General features: G+C 39.2%; 1 long non-coding RNA gene across 1 annotated transcript in view; it reads right to left on the bottom strand.

Annotated features, from left to right (window-relative positions):
- Positions 1 to 4,441: 4,441 nt before the first annotated feature.
- Positions 4,442 to 5,692, bottom strand: part of LOC111740865 — a 21,303-nt gene continuing 20,052 nt past the window's right edge. Inside the window, exon 3 of the long non-coding RNA XR_002780784.1 lies at positions 4,442 to 5,024. This is a non-coding gene — a long non-coding RNA (uncharacterized LOC111740865). The remainder of the gene's footprint in view (positions 5,025 to 5,692) is intronic.

The raw sequence follows: 5,692 nt of genomic DNA, 5'->3' as shown, positions 1-5,692 counted from the left end.
TTCCTACGGGAGCCCCTCCCCGGTAAGGGACACAGTAATCCATGTCCCCCCTACCTGCCCCCACGCCTGGGCATGGCTAAGGGGCACTCCCGGCAAGGTAGCAACGCTCTCCAAAGAAATCTCATGAACCCAGATCTCATCCTTTTGTAGTCTCCAAGTGAGTGATGCAAGTGAGGATTAGGAGAAGCACTTTGAAGCCTTTCCTCCCAAAAGTCTGCCAATGGTGACCTTGCTTTGAAATTTTACACCTATTAGATTTTGGTATTTAGGTTAAAACTTCACTTTTGACATCCTTTGCAACACCGATGAATCTCTCCTTATAAAGAATGCTTATAGCTGCTAAAAATGGCAATTCTTCTAAATTATTACACATACGTGTGCATTTTTCTGGGGAGGGAGAGTTTGGAATACTGGTGTTAAATTCTCACGGGGGTTTGCGATTCCGTGAATTTCAAGAATCGCTGCAATAGAAGATTTTTATTTCTAGAATTATTTTAAATTACTATCTAATTCAAATTATAATTGAATATTGCTATCTGACTGGCCATTTAAATGTGGTGAACATAATGCCAAAACAATCAGAATCGAGTGGTTTAACCCTGCCTTCCTCCAAATGCTGGCTTTTTACAGCAGCATAAAATAGAACTGAGGTGGTAAAGTACTCCTCTCCTCAGGGTACTTTATCAGGCACGTCCCCCAAAATATCCCATTCCGTATCCCCTCCTCTCTGCCCACGCTTCCCTTCCCCAAGGAAATTCCAACTGGACTGGTCCTGAATGAAGCCTGTAAATGCGAGTGGGGTGCAGGGGCCTCTGTGGGAGCTGGGGATGACACGTGTTATACGTCGATGATTTTCATGGAAGGCGACTTTCATGTTGCTCTGGGGTCCACATTTCATACATCATCCTATGGCAGTGACCTTGAGAAATACAAAAAGGAATAAAAAATGGACTGACTCGGGCACCAATTTCTCAGCAAGAAAAATGAAAGGTCACTGTTCACCTGAGTGTGACCGACAAAATGAAATAGGCAAGAAAGGTGAGAGCATTGGGTCCCCTCTTACTTCATGTGTGTGTTTTCCTCCTCCCCCCACCCCCCCAAAGATCTTCCTGCAGACTTTACATGACACTCCTCCTTCGGAACTTATCAAACTACATGTTATTCCTAGAAACACGTACTTTCTCATTTCTGTACCTTTCTTCATTCCAATTCCTTCATCTCAAAATCTTCTAAGACCCAGGTCAAATTTGAATGCAGCTGCATTTGACAGGAAACCTACATAACATTGCTTTCACCAAGAATGACTTTTTTTTCCCCCTCATATAAAAATGAATGGAAGGACACTGTTCTGGGCTGGTTTGGGAATAGTCATCAAGGATCCAGAATCTGGCCATCTTTCTGCTCCGCTGTCCTCAGTCCACGGCTCCCAGCAGGCCATCGCATCCCTTTAGAGGCAGCGAAACAAAGGAGCAAGGCAAAGGGGTGCTCTTTTTCTTTTGTTTGTTTGGTTTTTTTTTTTTCAAGAACAATAATATTTTAATGCCATGCTTTGAAATCACTGCACAAAACATCTATGGTGAACAAAATAATCAAAATTTTAAATAAATACAGGATTTGCTATATTTAACAGTGCTTTGCTGAACCATATTGGAGCCTGAGGCAAAAGAAAATATCAGTAATACTAACCCATCTTTACGTATTTATTTTATTATTGGTTTCAAGTATACAGTACATTGGTTCGACATTTATATAGTTTGTGAAACGATCCCCGAGGGGTGCTCTTTTTCTGAAGGGCCATTGAAGAACCCTATCCAACAACTTCCTCTTTCACGTCACTGGCTTCCCCAGTCGGCACATTAAACTGGGAAATGTAGTCTCTCCATTGGACGCCTTGCCCCAACCACTATTATTATGGAGAAAACAGCATGGGTATTAGATGGACAACTAGGAGGTCTGCCCAGCCTCTACGAGCTCACTTCCTTGTTACATAATAGATATATAACATATTTTAAATTTTTTTCCTTCACTTGGCCAAGGCCAACACTATTGCTATTTTGGATAATTCTTTGTTGGGGGTGGCTGATAATTCTATTCTGTGCGTCACAAGACATTTAACAGCAACCATAGCCTCTACCCACTCGACGCCAGTAATACTATCCTGCAAATGTGACAACTAAAAATGTCTGCAGACATTGCCGAACGTTCCCGGGCAAGAAAATCATCCCTAAGTAAGAACCACTGCACTAGACTGTCCTGCTCTTCTTTATCCCCTCCCCCAGCTGAATAATAAGTGACTGTTTATTGTTACAATAACTACGTCTGTTTTTAACATTTAATGCTGTTTTAACCGTTTCTGTTATGCTCCTCTTTATACATGAGAACTGAGCTCAGAAAGAACTTTCTGAAGAAACAAAGCTAACGAATGGGCTCAACCGAGGCCTGTCTGGCATCGAGGCTGTGCTCTCCTCCTCCTTCCATCATCTTGTCCACCACCTCCCAACCACCTCCCATCCAGCCCTCGGGCATTTTAAGCATTCAGGAAACATATGTTGAATTAAGCTTTTTTTTTTTTTTTTTAAAGAGTTTCTAGAACCCTTTACATAGATTTTATAAAGAGGGAAGGAGGGAAGGAGGGAGGGAGGGAGGGAGGGAGGGTGGGAGGGAAGGAAGGAAGGAAGGAAGGAAGGAAGGAAGGAAGGAAGGAAAGGAAAAAGACCATAGATTCCTGGACAGCTTTAATAAAGTATCTACCTGAAGAGTCTGTATGGAGATTCCTACCTTATCAGTAAGAAATGACTAGAAGGGGTAAGAACATCACAGAATAAACAAACGCTGGACCACTTTTATCTTAGACTCTAAAGAAACAACCAGCGATTCCCACCTCCCAACCCCACCTTAGCAAAGTGCTTTGTTGACGCTGAAACTCAGCTATCAGTTTCTGCTTCGGTGGGACACCTGAACTGGTCAAGAGAACCACTGAAATATGTGGTCACTGGCAAGTGTGGTGAGGAAAAGGGCAGCAGCAGATAAGCTTCCACCAGGACTGGGCTGTCAATCTCTGGGTTGTTTGCAACCTGTTACAGATCTCGTTCGTGAATAGGAACAAAGCAGTGAAGGAATTAAACCAGAAGGGAGCCCCGGCCCCGCCGACATAAAGTGTAGGTGTATCGGGGTGTCGTAGCCCTATCTTTCCTCTCACCCAGGGGGAGGTCCGTTACCAACTGCCCTGTGGAAAATAAAATCACTTCGTTGCTCGGAGTCAGGCTTGAACTGGGAAACTATGTGGTGAACACTTGTCCCTCTTTATTATATCCAATGTTTATTTTAACTTACTATTTATTAAGTGGCCCTGAGTTCCTAAAATGTTTATTACGTATTGCACATTGTATTCACTGTTGTTAGAAGTATTGAAAAATCGGGGAGATTTCACTTGTCTTTTTTATTTTTTTATTTTACTGTGGTTAAATATACATCACATGAAATTTATCATTGTAACCATTATTAGAGTACAATTCAGTGACGTTAAGTACATTTCACTTCCTTATTACATAGTCTGAGACTATTTTCTAATTATATTCACACTGTTAATACCTAAATAACCATATCCGCAGCTTCAGTGCTATTTTGCCTACCAAAAAAATTCCTATGACAACAATAAGGTTGATGCTTTTGAGAGATGCACTGACTCTGACAGCTTTAAGATATATATCTGTATCTTAAATATATGTATATATATTTAAGAATGTCACATTTTTTACTAGAACATTAAATTTTCCAAATTTTCCCTATATTCCCTTTAAGCGTGTTTTGAAAGGGGATAATTTTTGCTGATCTTTTTTCTCCTGAACTGCTTTATCATCTCGCCAGCTCATAATGTACTGCGTTCACCTGGAGGCAGAGCTAATGCTTCTCTAGAAATACCTGGCACAGTAAAGGTTTCTGCTAGCAGTCGGGTACAAGGAGATATTTACTTCACAACAGTAATGGAAACAAAGAGTTTGGTTAGTTTCATTTTCCTGAGAAACGAAAAATGGCCAACAATCATTCACATGCTATTTTATAGCACTTTTCTTTAAACTCCTGTGCTTTATCACATTCTTCCTAATAGTATATTTTTTTCATATGTCATGAAGTGTTCCTTTCATAATATAACACTAATGTAACATTTAATTTCATGCGTAGCTTTGGAAATGGGAAGTATTATCACTCGTTATTCTCTTCCTAAATATAGAAACTAAAGTATGAAAGGAAAATCACTCTTAGAATCAGGAGTAAAATTAAATTATAATAATATTAATGTCAAATTAATACTCTCTTTGTAGAGGTAGAGAAATATTATTTTAATGCTGAAGAATTATGTTTATTTTACTTGTTGCCAGAATTTCAGGCATTGGTATATTCTGGTCAATAAAACATAAAACTATTGTTTATCTCTCTTGAAATCTGCAACAATACTAATTAGGTATAGCAATGCACCTACATAATTTTCAAACTGCTTTTAAAATATGTAGCTTTCTCCTTATAATTTACAGCACTGAAATGTAACCAATACGGCAAAATCACTTTTAACCACTAGAGGGCAGAAAATGCTCCACATTAGTACTTAACATTTTAAATTCTTAAACCAAAAAAAATCACCACCACCACAATAACAAAAAGTCTTTAAGATTCTCTTGTTTTTATACTGTACAATATACTGTACACTTAAGGCTCAGTTAACACTTTAAATTTTTTAAATAATGTACAATCACCTCAATTCAACAGTTTATGAGAGGCAAAAGCAAACATCACTTTTGCAGCCTGAGTCTAGCTATGAGTTAAGAATTATTAGCATCAGGGAATCAGTGCATCCTTAAGGAAAGGCAGAGTACTTAAACAAAACAAATTAGTGCCCACTAAGAACCAGCAATATTCTATGTTAAAATATCTGCAATGAAATGCAAAGGTTGTATTTATTATAAAACTGAAATAGTCACTGGTTATAAAGAGATCAATTTTTAAAATATTTACTCCTGACCCTTTAACTTCTATTTATACCTCCTTTTACCACAAACCAGATCTAATTGCGACAAAGATGTTTTTAGTTTCTTCTTAACATAGCTTTTTGAGCTAATTAACTTCTGTTTCCCTCCCAATTAAGCCATTAGCATTTCAGTAACTAAAGCATTACTCTGTTTGATTAGAAACCACAACCTCTTCACTCTTTCACTCTCATTCATTAAAACACAGTATGGTAAATTAAGCCATTTAGATTTTGGTGTGAGGGGGTGACATTTTAACAACTGCCCGTTCAAGCTTCTTTGTCAGTCTTGGCCTATCCTACCTCTAGGACAGCAAGAGGAAAATGGTGGCAGCCTGACAGAGGCCTGGAACAGGCATGGATCCAGAGGCTGTCCATCACTGAAGTCAGCCATTTCTCTGATGCATGAGCCTTTCACTTGTCACTCAAACCTGATAAGGCTTTTACCTTATGGAGTTACAAATGACCTTACCCAAAATGCTAAATCATTTCTGAAGTCATGTTTCTTATCCTAAGTAAACCTGCTCTCCGCACTTTTCAGGTCTATGGGCAGTATTCACTCTAATAGTAATAAACACAGCACAATGGTACAGAAACGCTGGGGACCAGACAGGGTAAAAGCGCCACCTCTTTTGGACCAATGAAAACAATGCACTTTTAAAATCAGGGCTA

Source organism: Pteropus vampyrus, unplaced genomic scaffold (genome assembly GCF_000151845.1).
Source record: "Pteropus vampyrus isolate Shadow unplaced genomic scaffold, Pvam_2.0 Scaffold69, whole genome shotgun sequence".
In the NCBI taxonomy this organism is placed as follows: Eukaryota; Metazoa; Chordata; class Mammalia; order Chiroptera; family Pteropodidae; genus Pteropus; species Pteropus vampyrus.
Note: the sequence above shows the minus strand (reverse complement) of the source record. Positions and strands in the feature narration are given on the sequence as shown.